This window comes from Aythya ferina, assembly GCF_964211825.1.
Source record: "Aythya ferina genome assembly, chromosome: 1".
In the NCBI taxonomy this organism is placed as follows: domain Eukaryota; kingdom Metazoa; phylum Chordata; class Aves; order Anseriformes; family Anatidae; genus Aythya; species Aythya ferina.
In genome coordinates this window covers 185528215-185546668 of record NC_140296.1, presented here as the reverse complement: position 1 = coordinate 185546668, position 18454 = coordinate 185528215, and the positions used below count along the sequence as shown (strand labels likewise).

The 18454-nt window shown below is 43.5% G+C and overlaps 1 protein-coding gene across 6 annotated transcripts in view; it reads right to left on the bottom strand.

The window, feature by feature from the left end:
• The window catches only part of PLXNB2 (plexin B2), a 257534-nt gene extending 239398 nt beyond the window's left edge, over window positions 1-18136 (bottom strand). Inside the window, exons 1-2 of one of the 6 annotated variants that reach the window (XM_084516753.1) lie at window positions 18064-18124; window positions 7778-7880 (exon numbers count right to left, since the gene is read on the bottom strand). The gene's annotated coding sequence lies outside the window, so the exon portion shown is untranslated. Of the gene's footprint in view, window positions 1-7777; window positions 7881-17067; window positions 17184-17783; window positions 18041-18063 lie in introns of those variants that run through there. The other 5 variants (XM_084516754.1, XM_084516755.1, XM_084516756.1 and 2 more) reach the window with 5 other exon arrangements.
• Window positions 18137-18454: the final 318 nt, after the last annotated feature.

The following is an 18454-nucleotide window of genomic DNA, read 5'->3' as shown; positions in this document are numbered from 1 at the left end:
TGCAGGAGGGCTGAGACAATGCTCTCCCCCAGCTCCCCCAGACACTTGTTGAAGGAAGGACTTGAGCCAGACATCCTGTGGGGAGCAAACCCCCTGCTCCCTCCATCCTGATGGGCAGCACAGCCCAGCCCTCGTCTTCTGGGAGCAGTGAGTGCAGGGTGGGAATATGGATTTGTGTTTTGAAATGGCATATGACTCAGCCTGTCACTTCCGATTTTAAGAATATCATATTCTGACAACCAGGGGCAAATCTGACCAAAAGGCTTCTCATGGCAAGACCACACCGAGTCCTGAAGAAAGAAAAATATGCATGAAAGCTCTGAACTAGTACCACTGGGTTGCACACAGACAATAAGGAGCTTTAAGAAGCTTTTCTATGTTCCGCTTCTTTTACTATAGGGAGACTGAAAACCGCAGCCAAATCATTTAGCGAAAAAACTGAAAATCAAAACAAATCAACATCCCCCAGCGATATCCCCCTAAAGACACAAAGAAATAACTCCATTCGATTCTGTGTTTCTAAACAAAGGCGGGCAAGGAGATAGAGCAGACACCCCTGGAGGTGCTGTGAGCAGGCGCTGCCAGAGCAGGGGACGTCAGACACCCAGCACTGCAATGCCACCGTCTCGGCCTCACGCCGACCAAGTTACTTGAACTACCCTGGGTCTTAGTTTCCACATCTGCAGAGTGGGGATAATAACAGGTCTTTACATCACAGGGGTGTTACAAAGATCAATTAGTTAATGTATGAAAAGCACTTTGAAGATATAGCAGGTGGTGAGCATTATTATGCAAATAATGTGATTTAAGAAAATCACAAGTGCTGGATTAATACTAATCCCTTTGATATTTAAAAGACACCATTTTTTCATATTTTAAAGCAGCACACATTTATGCTATAGATTTCCACGACTGCTGTAACAACAAATTTTAACCTTTTCTTCTTGTACAGCTTAATACATAAAACTCCTCTGCAGACTTCTTTACAAAATCCAATCTTGATTCAGAGCTGGGAGTAGTGGAAGAAATTATGCATGTTGATGAACTGGATAACTAGATCCTATGCAGGAATATTTCTCAGAGGATAGAGTGTCACAGGTCTAACTTACTGTAACAAACATTGCAGGGTCTTTTGGTTTTAGGGCCTTTTTTGGAAGCTTACTAATTTCACGCATAGAAGCATTTGTAAAACAATATAGCTGCTGTGTAATTATGCCATGTTACGTGGCGCAAAGAGTGGAGAAGGAGAGAAGGATATGGTTCATTCATTTCTTCAAAGGATGCCTATCTGAATTGCAAAAAAAAAAAAAAAAAAAAAGACAACAACAAAAAAAACCACCCTAATGTCTAATAACCTCATTTGGTGTTGCATTTCAGATGCAAAGATCTGCATGGGCCTGCCAGGGGGTGAGGCCATCACAGTGTCTGCTCCAAGGTCCAGCAAGCAGCTGCATGACCACTTGGACACACGGGGAGAAGGCGCAAAGCTGTGGGACATCCCACAAACCCAGTCTGCATGAAAGCTCATGTTCCTACTGTGGAATGAAACCAGAGATGGGCAAACACCAGTAAGCCCAGGAGCTGAGGTGGGACTGGGACAAAAATGTACCTGAGCAGTGATGTTGGAAACCAAGGAGAGAGTAGAGTCACAGGAAGCCATCCCTCTGGTTTCCAGCCTCACATTTACCAATTTTCTCCTTGAAAGCAAGACATCATTCCCAGTGCATAAAACTCCCCATACTTTAGGGACTTGCACTCTTGCACTGCCACATCCCCTTTCTGTGAGGAAGCCTGTGTCTCGTCTCTTGCATTGTAAAATTTAGTGCAAACCAGCTGGTGTGTTCGGTCGCAAAATCTGCAGAACATCGCTTCGATTAAAAACAGCTTAATACTAACCCTCCTTGGAATGCATGCCTGAAATTGATATTAATGAAACAAGATCAGATATTAATATTCTGTACAGCAGGTTCCTCAAGCTGTGCTGCAGCGTCAAATCAAATCTTTTCCCAAGCCGACATCCAAAATACAAATAGAGCATGGCAGTTAATATTGACGTGGGAGGGAGCAGCAGGAGCATTTTAAAACTTTAGAAGCTCTGAAGTTTGCAGTTATAGGAAGCTCAGCTTCCTTTCCTATCACATTTCCCACAGCAGCAATATTAATAGCTATTCAATGCAGTAATAGGATCCAAACTATACACTTAGTTGCTGGCTTTTTTTTTTTTTTTTAATCTCCCAGTCAATATTAAAAGCATTTTGGTGCTCTTTAGGATGGAGGAATGATTTTGCATTCTAGGAACTGCGAGACATTCACAGCGTTCCTGAGAAAAACTGGCGAAGGATTTACTTCAACGTGCCTCTGCTCGCGATTGGTGTGGTGATACTTTATTTTAACTGGACACGCTTGTACAGATTCACTATTTAATTTCATTGCACAGACACGCACTCAGTGTAATCTCAGAGCATTCTCATTAGTTGGAGTTACACAATTTAGGTACAATATAGGTCCAAACCACCACCTGAGGGTCATCCTTCAGCCAGGAGGAGACCCTTGAGGGTCCCTGAACACAAAGGCCTTAAGACACATGATTTCCACTCCTGAATCTGCCAGGGCTGAGGAATAAATCTACAGTTCTGACCCTGGGCAAGTAAGTACAGCCCAGCCCTTTACTTTGCTCTCCTGTAAAATGGCAGCAACTTTCCCCACTGGAAAAGATCTGATAGGCCACCTTGCTGAAGGACATCTCCCCAGCCCAAGTGGAAGGCAGAAGCATCACCACACTGCTTCCGTTGTCACAGGGACAAAACCCCCCTTTATTCCCAATCCAAAGGAGGAAGTGAATTTCTCTCTCAAGTACCCCCGCCCTGCTTGAGCACATACACAAAAGGCTTGGTGTCTCCATCTCTACACCTTCAGTTAGTCCACCTTTTCTGAGAGTTTGGAGTTTGGACAGCTGTTCTCTTGAGGAAACCAATCTGATTTCCCTGTAAATTCAGCTATTCCATTTGAGGTACATCAGTCCATCTTATTGTAGGGCAGATATTTATAACCAAAATTAGAAACCAGGAAAAAAAATATTACAGCATGCTCAAGATTTTCACGTGTAACCTCATCACACCAAAGAGAAAACAAAACAAAACAAAACAGAAACAAAAACCTAGACACCATCTAGAAAAGATTCATCTGTAGACCATGCAAAAAAAGAGCTACTGTAGTTGTGACAGAGGAGTAAGCCATTGTCTCTCTGACTAATCACCGAGCAGGAGGAAAAGCACTCAGACAGCCACTCAGAGGACAAAATATCTGGGTGCCTACGTTGTTTGCTGATCTTCACACGAGGCAAGCTGTGCTGGTACAGTCTGTCCCACTGAGTACCGCTGCCTTTTCTTCCTCATGGGAGCTGGGACGTAACAAAGAGGTTACTCTGACTGATTGTAGCTCAACCATAAAGCTGGACTGCTCATCTCCTGGGTTTGGCAAAATCTGCATCATATTTGTATTGCATTTGACTGGATGGCTTTTGCTTCATTAAGGACACACAGGTAAAAAGTGGATGCAGAATTAAATCTCACAAAGCAGCGTCTGCTTTTGGGGGCTGGACTAAGCAGAAGGCTACCTCAAGTCCTAATTTCTCTTAGGACTGTAAAAATGATAGTCACAAATTCACTTAGGAAAACAAAATGCGTCAATTGAGGTGAGGTTTATTTGAAGTAAAGAGCAAAAAAAGTATGCTTTATTGAAGCATAACTATTTAAAAAGAAATTATTGCAAGAACACATCATCCTTACCTTGTGGCTATTACACACACTTATATATAAATGACTAAAAAATGTACTCAAATTGTAATCTTTCCTCTCCCTTCAAGTAAATGTAAGAGCATAAGATTAAATCTGTATTAAAAAATAAATAAATCAGCTCATACATTCTAGGGACCACAAGTACAGCCAAACTAGGCCTGTGCAGCTGCACTCACTGCTCTGCATTTGGTACAACTGAAATATTCCAGAAGACAAAACTGATACATTCTTTCAGGTGTTTGGACTTAATGAACTCAAGGAATTTCTATTAAAAAAAAAAAATACCCACCCTCAATGAGTTCCAAAACCTTTATTCAGGAAACATGAAGGGAAAGTTTTCACATGCCAGAACATACTTTCCTTTAAAAACACATCAATTGTAATTATGTTATATATTATAGGTATTATATATAATTATATATTATTTATCTCTCTATATAATAGAGATCCTATTTCTGAAAAGGAATAGAGAGCACTCCATGTATATAGCTACTTTTATGAAGGGATTAGAGACCTGTGAAGGAGAAATGCTATGGGTTATTGGGATACTGCCCTTTGAAGCATGCCGAGGGAGTAAAATTGCTAATGAGGAGTCCTCTTTTGGAGCAGGGGCCTCCAGCTTTCTATGGGTGAGCTTTAAATTGAAGTTGTGTTTGTGCTTGTGGCCTCATTAGATTATAACTTGATTGTTGACTTGAATTCCTGTAAGCCTTGTACACTTGGGACTTGCCCTCTCTCATTTGGAGGGCATCACATAATGGATATTCATCTTCAGAGCTGTGCCTTCCCCTCATAGCCGTGCCTCAGGGTCAGTAACCTCAGGTCTAGTTTTCACATTTAACAAATTTTTCTATTGCTCAATTGGCAAAGGCTGTTCAATACCTAGGCTGAAGCTAAATACATTAAGCATTAACTATTTACTTGTCAACTTTTTCAAGTCGCTTTTGTAATACTTTTTTGTAATACTTTTTTTTTTGTAATACTCCCTTTTTTATTATTTTTTTTTAATACTTTCTCTTTGTATTAAAATGGCATGATGGTAGAGCTTAGCTGTCTATCTGCGTATCCCACAACAGATATTGATCCTTGCAAGTGCTCTATACCTGCCACTTCAGTATATAAACCCACAGTTTCTTTATCAAACATAAATGGTAGCACCTGAAAATCCTTTTAAGCTTCCTTCAAGAGCCTAACAGAGTTAAAATGCTCGTATTTCACTAAAATCTGTTTCAAAAGTTGTTTCAAATATTAAGAAAATTACCTATATTTTTTTTCACCTCATTCTTGATATTTTGGCTTGCTTTCTTTGCAGCAAGCAGTGAAATACTTCTGTGTTCAATATGCAAATAGCAGAGATTTTTTAAAGCCTCACATTTTACAAGGTTTTCCTTAAGCTTCTGAAGAATAGGAATGACCTGTGCGATGAATACATTGATTAAAAGGCAGCTTGGGTGTGACAATCTAATTCTCTCACTTTACTCATTACTTTAAAAAGAGCCAAGAGACATCCTAGGATGCTTTGCAACAGGAGGGGAGGTAGAAATCTAATTTCCCAGCTGCTCTGTTTACTTTACATACCTTGTGGGCAAAAGTTGGCAAGAAGCAACTGAAAGCTGTTTGCTTTGAAATTATCACCCCATTTACAAGATTCAAGAGCAAAGTCTTCTAAAAGGAGGTAAGAGGGAAAAGGAAGTGCCTACACGCATGGTTAGCACTACCCTACTAGCAGCCTGTATGCTGTTAGTGCACAGGAGGTCATTAGCTACAGAAAAAAGCCATCAGGCATCAAGAAAGCTGGCCCATTCTCACACTCTCCCACGAAGTGCATATGTACACCAGGCTTAGAGCGCCCATACAGAACAGCGAGTTCTATGCAAAATGGCTGTATTCAATTTAAGGACACCTCATATTACTCCCAATGGAAGTGAACCAGAGAAGGGCACTGCTGTTATTGAACGTGCAAGTTCAACGCCCAAACATTGTTTGTGAAAGCCTCCTCTTCCCTGCCTAATAGGACCACCCAGGAGGGGATGGGCAGGAAAGGATGAGAGCTGCACACACAGTTGTGGCTTGATAACACAAAGAATTTGGCAACAAAATTAGTTAAAGTGGTTCTTAAATAGTCTTTTTTATTTTTATTTTTATTTTTTGTTTTTATTACCCTTTCAGCTTTTTGATCCAACACTGCAAAAGCACGTGTTGGCAGGGCCATGCTGTAAAATACATCAGAGAAGTGATTAAGCTTCTTAAAGTTTTTTTGTTGTTGTTGTTTTTTTTTTTCAAAGCCATATAACAGCTACGTGTAACACCGTATAATGCTATATCAGCTCTCCCATCTAGTTCACAAAACAATCATGGTAGCAGAATGAAGCAGCTACCAGGCAGTGACACAAGGAACCAGTCACAGAACTGCCACCAAAGCCTCCCTATCATCGACTGATGGTCTACATATGCTGCTAACCCACTTGGAACAGAAATGCTTCCCCTGTACAAAGTCATCTCCTGAGTATGGAGAGCTTGATGTGGAAGTGCTTTGTAGAAGGCTCTGCTCAAGTCAGGAGATCTGGGTATGTAGGTCTCCTTTTGCACAGGGGTTTTGGGGTAGAGGAGCAGAACAGGTAAAAGAGCTAGAAGGTCCCCATCCTTCCTGGTCAAGAAGGAACACTGTGGCATTCACTTGCCCTGCTTACTTATCACAAAATAATAATAAATTGGATTTTCACCTACGAATTCTGCAAATTTCTTCAAAAAGTGGCAAATAAAATAAATTAATCACAAAAGACAGAAGCAAAAACAGAAGGCATGGAGTCACCAGTCAAGTAACCTAAAGAACCCAACTGCATACAGCAGATCATTTCTCATCAAGTCATAGAATGGCTTGGGTTCCAAGGGAGGGACCTTAAAGATGATCTAGTTGGTATATTTATGGCACTCTGTCACCAAACTTACACCCAAAGCAGCCCAGACTTCTTGTATGCTAGCAGATATTCCTGTTTCATTTGAAAGATACAATAAGCATGGTGCAGGAGTATCTCAGTTTTGGACACTGATATAGCAGCAAACAACGTGACCTCGTAACATTACTGCACACGAAAGGTGTGAGCAAAACAGAAAAGTCTGTGAGAGGGACAAAACAGATGCAGGTATGTAACAACAAATTTGCCAGTCTCTTCTTTTCCTAACAAGCTTAATAATTGTGTATTGGGAAGTCCTCACTACCGCCTCATGCAAAAGCTGTGAACTTCCAATGCTACTAAGCCCTCTTCTGATATCTGAGCTCTTGTTCAAGTATAATTCAAGTAGATTTAATTATGCCACAGACAACAGAAAACACAGGCTGCCTCTTCAGATTATCAGTAGGAGAAAATACCATGAAGAGTTTAGTTTCAAGGATGCTGTTTACATTTCTAAAACGTGCTTACTTATTTCACAGGCCTCAGGATCAAAATGAAAAGATAATAACTAATTGCTACAACTGGGAAAAGTAAAGTGGAAAGTCCTTACCGAGCACACCTGTACACAATAATTTGAAGAGCAGCAGTATAAGCAACACAGATTGCCAAAGTGCAATTAGACGAGTGGAAAGTGTTACTCTGAGCACTTGAGATACGATGTTTTGATAACAAAGTTACCTTGGAGATGACTGAGACGCACAAGTTGCTTAACGTCATTTTACACTATAGGTCCAGAAGGTATAAAAATACACATAAAAATCACTGTGAAATCAGACAGCATCCACCAGAATTGCAAAGTAAATACATTGTCATGCCAGATTGTTGCACTGAATTTAAGGCTATAATATTTCAACCTAAGCCCTAAGCAAATAAATCCCCTATGGCCATCTCTTTTGTTGATGCATCAATCCAACCACGCTGCAGTGCTCTACAAAAGGACTTCCTCTTTCTCAAGGAAGCAACACACAAGGAGAAAGGGAGGTTAAAACAAAATAAAACCTCAGTCCAAGGAAGTTCTTAGCCCACCTGAGCAGCACGACCACCACTAGCGAAAGGGAGTTCTTGTGGCTCGGGCTTCTGTGCTAATAGTTTCCAGGACGAAGAACTTTTTGACGTGTACTTGTTCCTGCTGGGAGATGCAGAAGAGATGGTTCAGGTAAGACAAAAGATGAGGGACTGGGCAACACGCACAACCAAAGAGGAATTTCTTGCTCAGTGGGTTTCTCAGTATCCTAAGCAAAGACATATTTTGGAACTGGTATCTGAAAACATCATGGAAAATTCCTCATTTTCATCTGTATAAATGCAAAAAGGTTGCCCCTTTTTGAAGGGGAGAAAAGTAAGGAAGGTGAAATCTATTGATTTCACACTGAATTCAGCAACCAAAGAAAAAAATGTATCACAACAGTCAACAAACATCAAATCAATCAGATCTTACGAACAGGATAGCAAAAATATAAGCCAAATAGATTAAAAAGCAGTTAACTGAAAGATCTCAGAAAAGTTGTCATTGCTGAATAACATCACAATGCAATTGTAATGCTCCTTTTGCAGTTCACAATGACTGGAATTATGCTCTACATCACTTATCGGTTTTATTAGCTGCCTGGAAATAAGTATGTCCTCAGCAATAAAATTAATGGATTACATGGTTTAGTAGCGTGGTAAATAACAACAGAAAGGATATCACACAGAGTTATCTCAATTATTTGTCAAGCTGAGCTCATTCCAACCAAAACAGTCTTAAGACAACAGAATGCAGATGTATGTATCTAGCAACAAGGAACGCAGGTAAGGTTGCAAGTCAGAGAAGCTTAACCTTAAGAAGCAAAGAAGCCAAAAAAGATGGGGAGGTCACAACATCACTTGGAGATCCTGTTGTTATTTAAAGGGCTAATGTGGTTCATGGATGCAAAGATACTAGAGTGAATGGAAATACTGAATGGGGGAGGATGGGGTATGTAACAGTAGCAAGCAACTAAAACTGAAACACTGCACCCAGTCCCATGGCTGATGCTCAAAAAAAGATGTTCAAAATCAGAGAACCTGCAGAGCAGTATCACAAATACAGTTAGCATCTTGAGGAGGGAAAAAAGAAGCATTATACAAAATCAGATGTAAAGATTCGGTCCAGATAAGGCATACAGACAACTGACTGCCTACTTGATCATGTTTAAAGCAAAAATTAATAGGCAATAAAAAACACTGGAAAACATCTAGAAGATGACTTAACAGAGACCAAGAGATGTAAGTCAAAAGCACAGAACACTCCTGTTAGAAATGTGATATAGATCTGAGCAGAAAGGAATGAACAGGAACAAACTTCTTAAAAATTGATTCTTTTTCTCAATATTTTGGGGATAAGATATACCAAATATAAGATATACCAACTTATCTTATACGATATACCAAACGTGAGTGGCAGTCTCAAAAAAAAAAAAAAAAAAGAAAAAAGGATATTGCTCTGCATTTTCACTAATGTTATTGAACACTGTATCAAATGCACAATGGGCTGTGAAATGCCTGCAGATCTTTCCACAGCTAAATGCCAAACAAAGCGACCATCTGTTAATGAACATAAAAGGCACCTCTCCGCAGTTTTATCTGATGCACTAGTAAGTAAACTCATACCATCACTTAGTACTGGGGGGTAGCCAATGTAAGTGAAGTCTTTTGGTTTTTCATCTCAACAGTTTGGAAAGACAGAAGGAGGCAACACCTGAAGTACACAGAAGATACATATTCCTCAGTCACAAAGTCACCTTTGCAGTTGTAGAGTTACAGATTACTGAAAAACTTCTTTAAAGTACTCTGCTCTCAAGGAGACATTCTGTCTGAGTAAAAGCCTTTGGTATAGCAGCTACACCTTAATTTAGCATGTTTGGGAAGAAGAAAAAATAACCAAGAAGTTACCCATTTCAGTTAGATTCCTAGCTTTGCAACTTATGCCCTAAGGAGTGCTGTGCATGTCTTGTGATCATAGCTAAAACTTACATGGGCTGTTAGCTAATTGAGGAAGGAAAAAAGTTTCTTTTGCTGATGGCGTGAATCAAAATTGCACACAAAAACTTTTTTAACCTTTTCCTTTCCTTTTGTTTCCACTCTCACAAGGCTGGAGATAGAAGAGGTTAAATTATTGCTTCTGTTGCCTTAAAATTCAACAGGTCCAACGGGAGTGCTCTAGCCATACTGCCCAAGTCACAGAAAGCAGAGACATGAACTGGGAGAATGAAGAACCTCCCACTGTAGGAGAAGATCAGGTTCAAGACTAGCTACGGAACCTGAAGATACACAAGTCCATGGGATTAGATGAGATGCATCTGTGGGTCCTGAGTGACTGGGTGGGTGAAGTTGCTAAGCCACTGTCCATCTTATTTGAGAAGTTGTGGTAGTTTGATTAAGTTCTCACTGACTGAAAAAAAAAAAAAAAAAAAAAAAAAAAGAGAAAACACAACCCCCATTTTTGAAAAAGGAAAAAGGGAAGACCCAGGGAACTACAGGCCAGTTAGTTTCACCTCTGTGCCCAGCAAGATCATGGAGCAGATCCTCCTGGAAACTATGCTAAGACACATGGAAAATAAGGTGATTGGTGACAGCCAACTTGGCTTCACTAAGGGCAGGGTCAGGACAATCCCAAGTATGCATACTCAATAAGATGGACTGATGTACCTCACAGTATCCTTCTGGACAAAACGTTCAGCATACAGCTGAATATGATAAATATATAATATGATGGGTGATCAATTGCCTGACAGGTGAGGCCCAAAGGGTTATAGTAAATGGGGTTGCATCAGACTCACAGCCAGTCACTAGTGAGATTCCCATTTTAGGGCCAGTTCTCTTCAATATTTTCATAGATGACTTGGATGCAGAACTTGGAGGTATACTAGGTAAGTTTGTGGATGACACTAAATAAGGAGGACCTGTTGACATCCTCGAGGGTAGAGAGGCCTTACAGAGACATCCTGGCAAATTAGAGAGCTGAGCAATCACCAACGATATGAAATTTAACAAGACCAAGTACTGGATTCTGCACCTGGGAAGGGGCAACTGTGGCTATACATACAGACTGGGGGACAAGAGGCTGGAGAGCAGCCCCACAGAAAGGTATCTGGGGGTTCTGGTCAACAGCAAGCTGAACAGGAATCAGCAGTGTGTCCTGTTAGCCAAAAGGGCTGTACCTTGGGGTGCATCAAGCACAGCACTGCCAGCTAGTCAAGGGGAGAAATTGTCCTGCTCTGCTCTGAGCTCGTGTGGCCTCACCTCAAGTCCCAAATGCAGTTTCGGGCACCACTGTATAAGAAGGACAGAAGAAAGAATGTCCCACAGAGGACTACAAAGATGTTGAAGGGCCTAGAGGGGAAGACATATGAGGAACAGCTGAGGTCCCTTGGTTTGTTCAGCCCAGAGCAGAGCAGGCTGAGGGGAGGCCTCATGGCGGCCTGCAGCTCCCTCACGAGGGGAGCGGAGGGGCAGGTGTTGAGCTCAGCTCTCTGGGGACAGCGACAGGACCCAAGGGAACAGCATGGAGCTGGGACAGGGGAGGGTCAGGCTGGATGTTAGGAAAATGTTCTTCACTGAGAGTGTGGTCAGGCACCGGAACAACCAGGGCAGTGGTCATGGCACTGAGCCTGAGTTCAAGAAGCGTTTGGACAATGCTCTCAGACACGTGATCTGATTTTCGGGTGGTCCTGTGTTGAGCCAGGAATTGGACTCCATGGTCCTTCCAACTCAGGATATTCTGTGATTCTATGAATACAGGCTGGGCAGAGAATAGATTCAGAGCAACCCTGGGGAGAAAAACATGTGGATGGACTTGGATGAGAAGCTCAACATAACCTGCCAATGTGTGCTTGCAGCCCAGAAAGAAAACTGCATACTGGGATGCATCAAAAGAAGTATGACTGACAGGTCAAAGGAGGTGATTCTTCTTGTGAGACACCACCTCGAGTACTGTGTTCAGCTCTGGGGCCCCCAGCACAAGAAGAACATGGAAGTATGAAGATGAATCCAGAGGAGGACCAGGAGGATGATCAGAGGGCTGGAGCAGCACTCCAATGAATACAAGTTGAGAAATTTGGGGTCTAGAGAAGAGAAGGCTCCAAGGAGACTCCAAAACTCCAAGGAGTGGTCTTACAGTACCTAAAGCGGGCCTACAGGAAAGCTGGACTTTTTACAAGAGCGTGTAGTGATAGGACAAGGAGTAATGGCTTTAAACTAAATGAGGGAAGGTTTAGATTAGATGTTAGAAGGAATTTCTTCACTCAGAGTGTAGTGAGGCACTGGAACAGGTTGCCCAGAGAAGTTGTGGATGCCCCATCCCTGGAAGTGTTGGATGAGCCTGAATACCAGGTTGGATGGGGCTTTGAGCAACCTGGTCTAGTGGAAGATGTCCCTGCCCATAGCATGGGGGGTTCAAGGTAGATGACTTTTACGGTCTCTTTCAACCCAAACCATTCTGTGATTCTATAAAGTTTCTACCAATTTGTCTCATACTGATTAAATGAAGATAACACACAAGTTTAACACACATTGCAACAATATATTAAGGTATGTCAAATTAAGTCTCCTTACGTATTCAAGAGAGCAGCTGAACATCTTGGACTTCCAGTTGCAATGAACACAACCAGAATCATTAAAGACAAAGTAATGACTAAATAACTATGACAAGCTGAAGGAAACCGTAACCTACTAATTTGAATGATTCAGGAAAGCAACGTTTATTTGCTGTGTATGCCTAGGCTATGTCCAAGCAAAAGATAACTAAATTGACCTTTCTGATTCATGATGGCAGATCTCACCTTGTATTTCCATTGTACCCTTCTTACCTAATCAATGTATTTTATTTTTTCCGTCCTTTACTTTCTTCATCTGTCTGAAGACATTTGAATAATAACTATCTTCCCCCTGGGCAAACATGGATTAAAGAACTGGTCCTTCATAAATTCTAAGTAGTGACGCAATTAGTAATGTAAGAGCTACATCTTCTTTATATACAGGTATATATAGGTATATACATCTGTCAGAAAGAGGCACTATCTCTTCTTAAACTATACAGAAGATAAATAGGAGCCCTAGGGAAAAAGATGTGAAGAGTTTACTCCTGAAATTTCTATATATTTAAAACACATCCCATTAGTATAGACAAGAGGTTAAGCTTGAAGTGTGAGACAGCTTGATTCCTATGTTCTCCAGGAGACTCAGCTATCACCCTAACGATCTCTAGACATAGGAAGATTAGTGTCGGGTTTATGAGAGCTTCCTTCAAACCGAGTTGACATGTAGAACTAATCCAGCTTGACTAGCAAGATGCTAGCCAGGTCTATCCAGCAATAAGCACAAACACATCTTTCTAAAAAATGCAAGTTCTGTAGCAATGCAGTTTAAGTGCTAACAGTCATGTGGATTTTATTAAAAAAAAAAAAAAAAATAAAGTCATGTTGATCTCTGACAGTTCCTATGTATTTCATCCACCAGAACACTCTTGATGGGTCTACCTGTGCAGAGCCAGCAACACAGCACAGGAAGGACGGCTTCGGGGCAAAATTTCTCTGCAGCTTTCTGGTTTGCTGTAGGATTGAGGATTTTAATCAACTTTAATAGAAAGAAAGAAAGAGATGATGTATCTGCAACATAAAGAAAACCATGACAGTCAAATAATATAAAATCTAAAATTCAAACTACCAAAATGTCCCTACTCTTTACTTGTGGCCTGATGTTAAAAATGTCAGTTACTAAGAAAGGCTAGCAAAACACTAGAAATAAGGTTATGATTAGATAACTAACTGTTTGAAGAAGACACTTCCTCAGAAAGTGGCAGAAGCTTGGAAGCTAAACAGAAAGGTGGAGTAAGGTCGAAAGTACCTCAGAAGGTGCTGGGTGGACTCTGTCCTTTGACAAGCACCACAGCTCCTGAGCCCAGGGAGCTCTGCACGGAGCTAATTATCAAACTGTATTGGCGCCACTGCCAGCTCACGGAATCCAAATTCCAAAGAGAAACCGAACAGCCCAATGAGCACGTGGTGGTGTCCACAGCTCTGCTGACACATTCCTGGGGACAAATTCTACAGCAGCCTCCGCCTGAGTAATCGAGCAGGGACTGGTTGGCTCCGGTATTTTTTTTTAATCATCATTACTGACATTCGTTAAGCACAGACTCTTTTGGGTGTTATGTCAACAAGTCTTCCCTTAACCATCTGAGACAGAAAGAAACTTAGACAGATCCAGAAGTTATCTATTCCCTGAGACAGAGTATCTATTCTATTCTACAGGGAAAGAAACTGAGAACTTGTTATTAACAGATAAGCCATCTACTATCTGCCTAAAGAAAACAAGTCTCAGCCCTGCAAGAACTCTGCAGCTCTCCAGTCCATCCTGCTGCCCCAGGGCTTGGGGCAAGCACATGCCCTCTCCCTCCTCCATCCATCGCCTTCTCTAGAGTCTCCAGGGGCATGGACTCCACAACCTCTTTCTAAAGTCAAATCCGAGTGGTTTTCTAGAGAGTTAGGGAGCTTTTTAACACTAAGCCACTGACGGTTAGATAAAACGACTACCTTCAACCAATTTCTTCAGTTCCTTATTTCCAGTTTGTCTATGTAGGTTTTGACCAAGGAAGGAGCAGGAGGTTAAAGCACTTACTGTTCAAATACTGCATTTTTAAAACATACAGCCCCTAAATGCCTTACTCAGGCTATGTTTGTTTGTTTTTTAAACAGGAATTAAGAGAGCAATATCAAGTCCAAGCTGGCTTTGTGTTTAAACAAAACTCTTAAAGTAATATTCCACTAATTCTAGTTGTTCTTGGCTTTATTATAACTAATAATGGCCTTATTATTATTATTATTTTTAATTCTAATGGAAACAATTTACATACAAGTGGATCCTCCCTTCACTATAAACTGAGGTTCCTGCAGTGATTGAGCAAACCTACAAGAAAAGGCAAAGTAAATATCTACCACTGAGTTGAAAAGGCAAAGGTAAAGGAGGAATACCACATTTGTGTTGTTTGTTTCCTTAATTCCATTTTCATTATTTAGACTCTCATCTCGCTAACAGGTGCTAACTTTACTTAAAGAAGGACCTACAGCTTTTGTTTGCATAAATCAAGCACGTTTAATCAAGTGCGCATTAGCTCATCAACATATTGGTTCTGATGAGGAATTGCATAAGCGACAATGCCAAGCTATTTTGGGGAATATTCATTATATGTCTAAAGAACAGTCTGACTGGAGGAAAGTGAGAACAAAATGACAGTAAAAGAACTGTAGCAATTACTTTACTAGCAGTTAACATTTGCCATTAACTGCTTGCCGGCAAGAGTTTAAAGTTGCAAACCCTAATTTAAGCTTGTTACCTTAATTTTACAATTGTAACTCAATAGTCAGAATGTGGCACTAGTGTAATACATATCTTCATTCAGCACTTCATGTAATAAATATATTAAAAGTGCATGAAAATTTCCGCAGTCTAGACATCACAGAATTATTTATGATTAGTATTATATCTTCATTAATTATATACAGATGTATAAGCCTTTTTTTTTTTTTTTCATAAACTAGAATCCAAACATGTTAGCAACAAGTCACAGGAACTTTTTGTTGTTAGCAAGCATTCAGGAAGAGAGCTCCCTTCAAAATGCAGATTCGTTTTTGGGGAGCTTATTGCATGCATGGCAAACACCCCCTGATTTTGGAAAGCCTTTATGACACTTCCAGTAATATCTGTAGGAAGGTTTGGGCAGACAAGGGCTGTGCCCTCAGTGAGGACATTTTACATATTTATATATATATAGGTTCTTATGTTAGATGTACAAAGCAAGATTTATCTAGAAGAAACACATTGCTCACTTGCTAATTGCCAGAATCCAGGTGGGAGGAAGGATGGGAAGAGGAAGGCTGTTCTAGCACAGCATGCTGTGTTCCTCTGAAACCCAGAAAGCTGAGTGCCATGACTGAGACCATTGCACAACCTCTGCCTGCACAGATCTGCCTCCCCGCTACCAGTACCCACTGAGACTCTACACGGAGGTAGCTCATTTGAGTCGCATTTTCTAGGGGAAACACCATTTCAGACAAACATACATGAAGAACACACAACTGAAGCCTGAGTTAGCTGACCCCAGCTGTTTGCCTTGTCCCTCTGCCAGCAGAGAGAGGAGCAAGAGGCTCATGCTACCGGACTTGACAACATTACGTGCTAACACAAAGAGCCATAAAATGTAGTTTACATTCATATGCCAAGCTGTAAACTCTGGCAGATTCAAGCTCCAATAGGAAACAAGGCTGAATGGCAAAGTAACCTCTGGCAAAGGGACAGGCTGAACAGCTGGATGCTTCAGCTCCCAGAGCATAAGTCAGTGTCACAAGTGTATTTATTATGCTGTCCTTCCCATGTCGTCAGCAATCTGGGAGTATCAAGGAAGTCTGGTAACAAAACTGTTGCAGCAGATTACCAAGAGCAACCAAAGGTTCAGGTGCATGTTTGGGGGTTCACTTTATTACTAAAAGCATCGCATTTTGCTGGGTCAACAACAGGTTTGTACTGTTGCATCAGAACATAGAAAAAGCTTTTGTTACCAGAACTCACCATGCAAACTCCTCTCCCAAACACAGCCATCGTTTATGTTCTCCGCTGGTTTAACAGCCTCTAAGGAAGATAGTTTTCTACTTCGCTTTCTGTTAGGTTAGGTTCCCACCAGCTCTTGGGAACCACAAGCATTCAAGGCAAGGAGGACAAGCCAAGCCAGGCTCAGGAGCAGACTTCCTCCCTTTTGTTTTGTCTGGAAGCGTGCTCTGTTCTGGCTTTTCCAACACAGGCAGCAGCCCCCGCACCGGAGCACACAGGATCAGTCTCACGACCCAACAGATGGGCTGGGTACAGAGCGCTGGCCCCAAGTGCCTTCGTGAGCTCGCTCCCAGCTTCACAGCTAATGGGTCACCCACCCGGCTCACAACCCCGCTCCTGCAACGCCAGTTATGTATTTCAAGCTTTGGAAAGGCGAGAGAGAAAACTTCCAGCCCAGCTTTGGGGCTGACACCCTTCAGAAAACTCGAGGCAATCCCAGGTACATCCCGGCAGCCCACTCACTGCCTACCGACCCTAGCTTCCTTCTAGATTCCATTGTAATGAGAACATAAATAGTAGGACAAGCACATATCATTCTTGAATGAATTACCTATTGAGAGTTCCCTCTGGTGTTCACTAAGTTAATCATCACATTCAAGGTAACAGCGTTAGCTACACAAGCACCAAGTTCCCCCACGAGCAAGTTTTTCGTTGGATGGCGGTAGGGACAGGACCGCAGCCTCACAACTCACCGACAACAAAGAGATTTCCATGAGATTTCGGAGCCTCGAGAAACTTGCAGCTCGCTCTGCGTTCACCCCAGCAGCCGGCTAACCCCAAAAGGACCCGAAGCGGGGCCGCTCCCTCCCCTCCCCTCCCCGGGTGGCGCCGAGGCTGCGCCAGCCTCCCGTGGGGAGACAGCCGCAAGTCACAGGTACAGCCCATCGCGACACGGAAAAAAAAATAAATAAATAAAAAAAAGGAAGGCAGAGGTGTTCAGCGGTGCCGAATAACTAAGCTTTGAGTCACCCATGTTCCAAGCTCGCATTTCCATTCTCCCGCACGGAACGCGAGCGAAGCACCCCGTATGTAATTAACAGCTCGGAAAGAAAAGTTTAAAGCTGCCTGAGCGAAGAGACGAGAGGAAAAACCCCAAGCAGCTCGGAGCCGGCGGGGAGCGGGGCCGGCGCTGACCGCGCCCGGAGCGGGGGAACCGGGGCCGAGCTGCGGGGGCTCGGGGGGCGCCGCGGCCCCTGCAAGGACCGCGCTCAAAGTGCGGAGCCCCGAAAGCGAAGCCAGCCGGGGGGCGAGGAGCAGCGCAACCCCCCCGTGCCCGGCCGAGCCGTGCCGTGCCGTACCGTGCCGGTCCCTCCGCCCTGCCCGATACCCCGCGATCCCGGGGAGAAGGAGAGAAGGAGGAGGAGCTCGCCCCCCGCTACCCCCAGGGCAGGGGAAGGGGCTGCGTTACCTTCAACAGGTGCAGGCAGGGGGGAGCCCCGCGGAGCCCCGGAGCTGCCCGAGCGGCCGGCTGCCCGCAGCCCGGGGCTGGGCGGAGGCGCTACGGCAGCCCCCGGCGGCCGCCCGCTGCTCCCCGCGGGCCCCACCTCGGGGAGAGGAAGGAGGGGAGGCAGGGAAAGAGGAGAGAAAGAGCCCCGAGAGGGATCGAGCGGCCGTCACATGGCGCTGCCGATCCGCCAGCCGGAGCCTACGCCGGGGAGCCGGAGAAAAGCTGCGAGGAGGGGACACACCTGTAGGCGCAGCACATATCCGCTGTGAGCACAATGCGAGACAGGAAACTGAAAAGGAACAGCCCAGGAAAGGAGAGAGGCTCCCGTCCCTCCCTCTTTCCCTCCCTCCCTCCCTCCGTCCTCCTCCTCCTCCTCCTCCTCCTCCTGCTCTCTCCACCCCCTGCCCCCGGTCAGGATCCGCTTGCAGCGCTGTCTCCTGCCGGGAGCAGCAGGCAGAGGGCCGGGCGGAGGAACCAGCCGCACTTTCTCTCTCCCTTTCCCTTCCCCGGCTCTGTATTGTGTTGCCCGCCAGCCAGGCAGAGCCCAGGGGGCTCCCCCCACGGGGGAACCGGGGCCGGGCCGGGGGCTCCGCTCCAGTCCCCGGGATGCGAGCCGCGGGCTGCCCTTGGGA